Below are 10,401 nucleotides of genomic sequence, written 5' to 3'. Positions count from 1 at the left end.
TTTCTTTTGGCTGATTTCTTCCTTTTAGAATGGGAGTATTTACCCAATGCCTCTGCCCCATTTTTATCTTGAAAGTGCCTAACTTTTTTTTTTTATTTTACAGGCTTATAGGAGGAATAAACTAGCTTTGTCTTAGATGAGACTTTTGACTTTTAAGTTAAGGCTGAAATGAGTTAAGACTTTGGGAATTATTGGGAAGTCATGATTATATTTTGAAATATGAGAAGGATATGAGATTTGGAAAGGCCAGGGGCAAAATGATACAGTTTGGGTGTGTGTTCCCACCAAAATCTTATATTGAAATGTAATCCTCAATGTTGGAAGTGGGCCTAGTGGGGAGGTGATTGAATCAAGAGGGCAGGATTTCCATGAACAGTTTGGCATCATTTCGTTTGGTGCCATTCCCACAATAGTAAGTTTTCATGAGAGCTGGTTATCTACAAGTGTGTAGCACTTACCCTCTGCCCTAGCACTTACCATGTGATGTGCAAGCACCGGATTTATTTTTCACCTTGTCAGTTGCCAGAGGCTTCCCCAGAAGCAGAAGCCAGTGCTATGCTTTCTGTACAGCCTGTAGAACCATGAACAAATTAAATCAATTTTCTTTATAAATTAACCAGTCACTGATTATTTTTTATAGCAATGTGATAATAGCCTAATACATCCACCAAAAAACTATTCGAAGTAATAACTTGAGTAAATTTGCAGAATACACAATCAACATATACAAATCAGTAGGATTTCTATATGCCAACAGTCAACAAACTGAAAAAGAATTCAAAAATATAATACTATTTGCAGTAGCCACAAATAAAACAGAATGTGTGGGAATTTACCAAAGAAATAAAAGTTCTCAACAATTAAAACTGTAAAACACTGATAAAAGAAATGAAAGAGGACCCAAAAATTGGAAAGATATTTTTATGTTCACAGATTGGAAGAATCAGTATTTTTCTAAAATGTCCGTACAATCCAAAGCAATCTATACATTTCATGCCCTCTCTATCAAAGTAACAGGCCAGGGGCAGTGGCTCATGCCTGTAATCCCAGCACTTTGGGAGGCCAAGGTTGGTGGATCACGAGGTCAGGAGTTCAAGACCAGCCTGGCCAACTTGGTGAAACCCCATCTCTACTAAAAATACAAAAAAATTAGCCGGGCGTGGTGGCAGGTGCCTTCCCAGCTACTCAGGAGGCTGAGGCAGATAATTGCTTGAACCCAGGAGGCAGAGGTTGCAGTGAGCTGAGATCGCATCACTGCACTCCAACCTAGGTGACACAGTGAGATGCCATCTAAAAAAAAAAAAAGACATTCCTCACAGAAATAGAAAAAAAATTCTGAAATTTATATGGAACTGTCACAAAACACCACAATAGTCAAAGCTATGCTGAGTATATAAAAAAAACTGGAGGAATTCCATTACCTGGTTTTAAATTATACTACTAAGTTATAGTAATTAAAACAGCATGACAGTAGCATAAAAACAGACATAAAGACAAATGGAACGAAATAGAGACCTTGGAAACAAACTCATACAGCTAAACTAAACTTATTTTCAACAAAAGTGCCAAGAACATACAATAAAAAATAAGACAGTTTTTGTAATAAATAGGGCTGGGAAAACTGGCAAGCCATAGGCAGAAGAATAAAACTAGAACCCTATTTCTTGACACATACAAAAATCAAATTAAAATGAATTAAAGACTTAAACCTAATGCCTCAAAGTATCACACTTTTACAATAAAACATTGGGGAAACTCTTTAGGGCATTGGTTTGGGCAAAAATTTCTTAAATAATGCCCCATAAGCACAGACAACCAAAACAAACACAGGCAAATGGGATTACAGCAAGTCAGAAAGCCATTTTAAAGTGAAGGAAACAATAAACAAAGTGAAGAGAAAATCCACAGAATTGGAGAAAATATTTGTAAATTATCCATCTGAAAAGCAATTAATAGCTGCATGATATGGTTAGGGTTTGTGTCCCCATCCAAATCTCATATTGAATTGTAATCCCTAGGTTTTGAGGGAGAGGCCTGGTAGAAGGTGATTGGATCATGGGGGTGGTTTCCCCCATGCTGTTCTTCTGATAATGAGTGAGTTCTCATGAGATCTGATGGTTTTATAAGGGACTCTTCCCCCTTTGCTTCACATACATGCTGTCTCGCCTGCTGTCATGTAAGAGCTGCCTGCTTCCCCATCTGCCATGAGTGTAAGTTTCCTGAGGCCTGCCAAGCCATGTGGAACTGTGAGTCAATTAAACCCATTTCCTTTATAAATTACCCAGTCTTGCCAGGTGCGGTGGTTCATGCCTGTAATCTCACCATTTTGGGAGGCCGAGGCAGGTAGATCACGAGGTCAGGAGTTCAAGACCAGCCTGGTCAAGACGGTGAAACCCCGTCTCTACTAAAAATACAAAAATTAGCCAGGCATGGTGGCAGGTGCCTGTAATCCCAGCTACTCAGGAGGCTGAGGCAGAGAGTTGCTTGAACCAGGAGGCAGAGGTTGCAGTAAGCCGAGACTGCACCACTGCACTTCAGCCTGGGCAACAGATCAAGACTTCATCTCACTAAATAAATAGATAACCCAGTCTTGAGTATTTTTTTTATACCAGTGCTGAAACAGAATAATACACTACAATATATTGAGTTCAAAAAATTCTATAAAAATATAATAATCCAATTAAAGGGTGGACAAAAAATGTAAATAGACATTTATGAAAAGAAGACATACAAATGTCAAACAGGCAAATGAAAAGGTGCTACACATTACTGATCATCATAGAAATGCAAATCAAACCCAAAATGAGATATCATTTCACCCCAGTTAAGGTGGCTTTTATGCAGAAGTCAGTAAAAAACCAATGCTGGTAAGTATGTGGAGTGAAGGGAATCCTTGTACACTGCTGTTGGGAGCACATTTAAGGACAGTTTGGATGTTCCTGATATAATTAAAAATAGAGCTACTATATGATCCAGCAATCCCACTGCTCAGTATATGCCTAAAAGAAATAAAATTGGTAAATCAAAGACATATTGGCACTCTCATATTTGCTACAGCAGGGTTTATAATAGCCAAGATTTGGAAGGAACTTAAATGTCCCTCAACAGCTGACTGGATGGAGAAAATGTGGTACATATACCCAATGGAGTACTATTCAGCTATAAGAAAGAATGAGAGGCTGCCATTTGCAATAACATAAATGGAACTGAAAGTCTTTATGTTAAGTGAAATAAGTCAGGCACAGAAAGACAAATGTCACATGTTCTCACTTATTTGTGTGTGCTAAAATTTGAAACAATTGGTGTCATAGAGATGGAGAGTATAAGGATGGTTACCAGAGGCTGGGAAGGGCAGTGAGGGAACAGGCGGTTAGTGGGGATGCGAAATGGGCACAAAAAATTGTTAGAAAGAATGAATAAGACAGTATTTGATAGCACAACAAGGTGATTATAGTAAAAAATAATTTAACTATACATTTTAAAAAACTAAAAGAGTATAATTAGATTGTTTATAACACAAGCTATAAATGCTTGAGGGGATGGACACCCCATTTTTTATTATGCATTACTCATTGCATGCCTGTATCAAAGTATGCCATGTACCCCCATAAATATATACACCAACTATGTACCCATAAAAATAAATTAAAAATTGAAATTAAAATTAAAACCAAAGGGAGGAGAGTATAATGAGGCATGTGTGACCCATGGCTTGAACTAGCTTTTCAGGTTAACTTTGGAATGTCCTTATCCAAGAAGAGGGGTCCATTTAGTCAATAGGGGCTCAGAAATTTATTTTTAGTTTATTTATTTTTAGTTTAGTTTATAGCAATAACCTCTCCATCATTATGACTAGAAGTTGAAATGTGGTATTTAACAACCCTACATGATAAGATCAGATATGCCTGTTTAGTGACAGCCTCTTTTATGACAAAATTTATTTTTAGTTTATAAGTGGAAAAAAGGATTTTTAATCCTGAGCTATATCTTTCAGTCAATCAATCCCTGCAGGGAACCCTGTTCTTTTCCACTGAATAACACCACATTTCAAAGTGAGGGGAAACGTCTTGAAATTAAAGGTACAGCCTTATTAAATTTGATTTGGTTTCGATTGTAATTAATTTAATCACATGTGTTCTAGAGTTTGTCCTCAGTCTTCTCCTACTTTAGGCCCACGATCTGTTGAATTTACTCAGCTCCCTGCTCAACAGCAGGAAATCAGTTAGAATTATTTAAAAATCTCACTGTGGCTGGGAGCAGTGGCTCATGCCTGTAATCCCAGCAATTTGGGAGGCCAAGGTGGGCAGATCACTTGTTGTCAGGGGTTTGAGACCAGCCCAGCCAACAGAGTGAAACCCTATCTATACTAAAGATACAAAAATTAGCTGGGTGTGTTGATGCATGCCTGTAATCGCAGCTACTTGGGAAGCTGAGGCAGGAGAATTGCTTGAACCTGGGAGGCAGAGGTTTCAGTGAGCCAAGATGGTGCACTACACTCCAGCCTGGGCAACAGAGAAGACTCTGTCTCAAAATAATAATAATAATAAATAAGTAAAAATAAAAATCTCATTGTGTTTCAAACAAAATTTCTTTGAAATATCAACTGCATCAACTTACATATTACCTATAATCATTTTGTTTACTTTATATCCAATCTCGAGAAATCTTTGAGGACTAATTTCACTCTTCTCTGCCATTTTGGTAAACACACCAAATTCCATAAAAAAAAATGCACAGAATTCCTGAGAAATACATTTTCTCCTTGAGGAGTAGACTTGTTGTGTTAGAGGAGCTCATGGTTACCAAGCTTCTAGTTTAATAAACATGACTAGAATACTCTATCTTAATATGAGTAGCTAGGTACTCACAAGGCATCTAGAAGATTAATACTCATGGTCTGAAAATAGCCACATTTTTTAGCTGGCCACAAATTACAATTGCAGAATATTTGCGGTCATACAAGACGTCTTCCACTAAGCCTGAAAAATGTATAAATGTCCTAGGAGTGCAGCATTTTTTTTGTAAGGATAATATTAATGAGCTAGCTTAGGTCAACAGGTTAATGATCATTGTTAAAACCAATAGCCCCAACTTTAGTGAGTACATCTGCACCTTCCAAGTTTAATTATAACTCTTTCTCTTTATGGTTACTTATAAGTAGAGACACTAACAAAAGACAATGCATTCCTGCTCTTGTTTTCTGAGGATGTCCAACTCTAATGGAGTCATTTCTGGTAAACTTGCTTCTTTCACTGTGCTCTCTGACTCACCTGAAATTTTTTCCTGCACAAGGTCTAAGAATCCTACTTTGTGGTCTGTATCAGGACCCTCTTTTCCAGCAACATCTTTCAGCAACACCATGAAGGGACACCAAGACAAGACCCACACTCCAAGGAAAACAATCCACACAGAATCAATCAGCTAACACCTGGCAAGTGGGCTGTCCTTTAGAGTTGTGAAGCCATTCTGGTGGGCAAGAATGATTATCAACTACTACTTAAGTGAGAGGCCCTAGGGCATAATGTTAGGGTGAGAGACTCAGCCCAAAGTTAGAGGCCCGGGGGAGTCATACTCAGATTAGAGGCCAAGCCCACAGGGTTAGAGGCCCTTGGGAATATTGAGAAGAATGGATTTGGCTAAAAAAGATGTTTACCACTTTCTCTTTTTGGACTGTGCACCTTGTGCTCTCTGTCCCTCACCTGAGTGCTCTGCATCTTGTCACCTTTCTGCTCACCTCCTCTGTTTTGTAGTAGCCTGGAGGCTGCCCCAGGAAAGAGGCCCCAAACAGTTTAGCTTTTCCTTTCCTCAGTGATCATCTGACTTCTAGCTGATTGCTTACTTAATTTGTCACTGGTCCAAGTGACACTGAAAAAAAGAGATGTCTTGGAACCTAGTATTTTTGTACCTTAATTATCAGAAAAAAATCAGCAATAACCTCTCCATCATTATGACTAGAAATCGAAATGTGGTATTTAACAGCCCTACATGATAAGATCAGATATGCCTGTTTAGTGACAGCCTCTTTTATGACAACACTCTGCAAACAATTAGCCTCAAGATGGAGAACATGAGACTTTTTATTAACAATTTTCTCTCATTTCTTCACCATAAGGTCATCTTTGATGAGCTGGTATAGGGCAGCTGGACCCTACTTTCTAAACCCAGCATGCAAATTTTTTCCTGAAAGAGTTTTGTCAGTTTTGTCATAGCAGTGTGAAAATGGACTAATACATTACAATATACAAGTTACAGCCTTCCCATTTCCCCTGTTCAGTCTAACTCCTTTTTTTGCAGCTTAATTTGTTTTATAGAAGAGAAACTAAGTGGGAGGGAATACTTTACATGTAGGCTTCTCTGACGCTTGGTCAGGATAAAAATTAAAATGGGCTTCTATATGTTTGATGGAGGAAAAGACAAAATAGGGATGGCACATAATTGATTACCCTTTTAATGCAAGTGCCTCTTAATATTAGGCTTTTCTTAGCTGGGGCTGAACTCCCCCTGCCACTCCAACAACCCCATAAGAACACAGTCAGACTCCTTCCAGTTCTGGTGAGGTATGCAACATGTTATTAATTTCTTCTAGTTTTCCAGGGTTATCTAGTGTCCAGTCATCATCTTCTCCCTGCCCTTCGAGTCCTGTCTTACATACATACCCCACTGTTTGAACACCCGAGCTTCACCAGAACAACATGCAGTGGGGCCTCTTATCAGCTGGCAAAGTTGAATGTTTGCCCTCTCTGGGAAATGATAAATGATAATAGGGACATTATATAGATATACGTACGCTTTTCTATGTCTGAATTAGCCACATGCAAGGAAAAACTAAAACAGTTTTCAGAGGTGCCTGGAAAATACATAGACAAATTTAAGAGGCTAATCTTGATGTGTGATCTGACCAGACAAGATTTACATATATTTATGTTTACCTGCTGCATGGTAGAAAAGCAGTGTGTTATTCTCTTTGAAGCAATTGTGAATGGGAGTTCACTCATGATTTGGTTCTCTGTTTGTCTGTTATTGGTGTATAAGAATGCTTGTGGCTGCATAGTATTCCATGGTGTATATATGCCACATTTTCTTAATCCAGTCTGTCATTGTTGGATATTTGGGTTGGTTCCAAGTCTTTGCTATTGTGAATAATGCCGCAATAAACATACGTGTGCATGTGTCTTTATAGCAGCATGATTTATAGTCCTTTGGGTATATACCCAGTAATGGGATGGTCCTTTGTAGGGACATGGATGAAATTGGAAATCATCATTCTCAGTAAACTATCGCAAGAACAAAAAACCAAACATCGCATATTCTCACTCATAGGTGGGAATTGAACAATGAGAACACATGGACACAGGAAGGGGATCATCACACTTCAGGGACTGTTGTGGGGTGGGGGGAGGGGGGAGGGATAGCATTAGGAGATATACCTAATGCTAGATGACGAGTTAGTGGGTGCAGTGCACCAGCATGGCACATGTATACATATGTAACTTACCTGCACATTGCGCACATGTACCATAAAACCTAAAGTATAATAATAATAATAATAAAGAATGCTTGTGATATTTGCACATTGATTTTGTATCCTGAGACTTTGCTTAAGTTGCTTATCAGCTTAAGGAGATTTTGGGCTGAGACGATGGGGATTTCTAGATACACAATCATGTCATCTGCAAACAGGGACAATTTGACTTCCTCTTTCCCTAATCGAATACTGTTTATTTCCTTCTCCTGCATGATTGCCCTGGTCAGAGCTTCCAACACTATGTTGAATAGGAGTGGTGAGAGAAGGCATCCCTGTCTTGTGCCAGTTTTCAAAGGGAATGCTTCCAGTTTTTGCCCATTCAGTATGATATTGGCTGTGGGTTTGTCATAGATAGCTCTTATTATTTTGAGATATGTCAATACCTAATTTATTGAGAGTTTTTAGCATTAACCATTGTTGAATTTTGTCAAAGGCCTTTTCTGCATCTATTGAGATAATCATGTGGTTTTTGTCTTTGGTTCTGTTTATATGCTGCATTACATTTATTGATTTGCATATGTTGAGCCAGCCTTGCATCCCAGGGATGAAGCCCACTAGATCATGGTGGATAAGCTTTTTGATGTGCTGCTGGATTCAGTTTGCCAGTATTTTATTGAGGATTTTTGCATCGATGTTCGTCAGGGATATTGGTCTAAAATTCTCATTTTTTGTTGTGTCTCTGCCAGGCTTTGGTATCAGGATGATGCTGGCCTCATAAAATGAGTTAGGGAGGATTCCCTCTTTTTCTATTGATTGGAATAGTTTCAGAAGGAATGGTACCAGCTCCTCCTTGTACCTCTGGTAGAATTTGGCTGTGAATCCATCTGGTCATGGACTTTTTTTGGTTGATAAAATACCTAGGAATCCAACTTACAAGGGATGTGAAGAATCTCTTCAAGGAGAACTACAAACAACTGCTCAATGAAATAAAAGAGGATACAAACAAATGGAAGAACATTCCATGCTCATGGGTAGGAAGAATCAATATTGTGAAAATGGCCATACTGCCCAAGGTAATTTATAGATTCAATGCCATCTCCATCCAGCTACTGATGACTTTCTTCACAGAATTGGAAAAAACTACTTTAAAGTTCATATGGAAATAAAAAAGAGCCCACATTGCCAAGTCAATCCTAAGCCAAAAGAACAAAGCTGGAGGCATCATGCTACCTGACTTCAAACTGATGAGGCTACAGTAACCAAAACAGCATGGTACTGATACCAAAACAGAGGTATAGACCAATGGAACAGAACAGAGCCCTCAGAAATAATGCCACATATCTACAACTATCTGATCTTTGACAAACCCAACAAAAAACAAGAAATGGGGAAAAGATTCCCTATTTAATAAATGGTGCTAGGAAAACTGGCCAGACATATGTAGAAAGCTGAAACTGGATCCCTTCCTTACACCTTATACAAAAATTAATTCAAGATGGATTAAAGACTTAAATGTTAGACCTAAAACCATAAAAACCCTAGAAGAAAACCTAGGCAATACCATTCAGGACATAGGCATGGGCAAGGACTTCATGTCTAAAACACCAAAAGCAATGGCAACAAAAGCCAAAATTGACAAATGGGATCTAATTAAACTAAAGAGCTTCTGCACAGCAAAAGAAACTACCATCAGAGTGAACAGGCAACCTACAGAATGGGAGAAAATCTTTGCAATCTACTCATCTGACAAAGGGCTAATATCCAGAATCTACAATGAACTCAAACAAATTTGCCAGAAAAAAACAAACGAACCCATCAAAAAGTGGGTGAAGGATATGAACAGACACTTCTCAAAAGAAGACATTTATGCAGCCAACAGGCACATGAAAAAATGTGCATCATCACTGGCCATCAGAGAAATGCAAATCAAAACCACAGTGAGATACCATCTCACACCAGTTAGAATGGTGATCATTAAAAAGTCAGGAAACAACAAGTGCTGGAGAGGATGTGGAGAAATAGGAACACTTTTACACTGTTGGTGGGACTGTAAACTAGTTCAACCATTGTGGAAGTCAGTGTGGTGATTCCTCAGGGATCTAGATCTAGAAATACCATTTGACCCAGCTATCCCATTACTGGGTATATTCCCAAAGGATTATAAATTGCGCTGCTATAAAGACACATCCACACGTATGTTTATTGTGGCACTATTCACAATAGCGAAGACTTCAAACCAACCCAAGTGCCTATCAATGATAGACTGGATTAAGAAAATATGACACATATACACCATGGAATACTATGCAGCCATAAAAAATGATGAGTTCATGTCATTTGTAGGGACATGGATGAAGCTGGAAAGCATCATTCTCAGCAAACTACCACAAGGACAAAAAACCAAACACCGCATGTTCTCACTCACAGGTGAGAATTGAACAATGAGAACACATGGACACAGGAAGGGGAACATCATGCACTGGGGCCTGTTGTGGGGTGGGGGGAGGGGGAAGGGATAGCATTAGGAGATATACCTAATGCTAAATGACGAGTTAATGGGTGTAGCACACCAACATGTCACATGTATACATATGTAACAAACCTGCACGTGGTGCACATATACCCTAAAACTTAAAGTATAATAAAAAAAAAGAAAAAAGAAAAGCAGTGTGTGATGGGAGTGGTAGAGCACATGCTAATAGGGTGGCAGCCTGCAACCAGGGACATGACACCTATCAAGTAGGAGGCACAGCAGTGCCTGACTAGGACCCAAAAGAGAACTAGAATCTAGAAAAGACAAATAAATTAGGAAGAAAGTGGGATATAGAGAGAAAAAATTATGATCATTTGACTCCTTGAAGGAATAAAAAAAAGTGTGATAAAGCTTTGTAATTTTTATAAAGTCTGGAAAATTACTCGGAAAAGATGAAAACCTA

The sequence above is a fragment of the Pongo abelii genome, chromosome 3 (assembly GCF_028885655.2).
Source record: "Pongo abelii isolate AG06213 chromosome 3, NHGRI_mPonAbe1-v2.0_pri, whole genome shotgun sequence".
Classification (NCBI taxonomy): Eukaryota; Metazoa; Chordata; class Mammalia; order Primates; family Hominidae; genus Pongo; species Pongo abelii.
Note: the sequence above shows the minus strand (reverse complement) of the source record.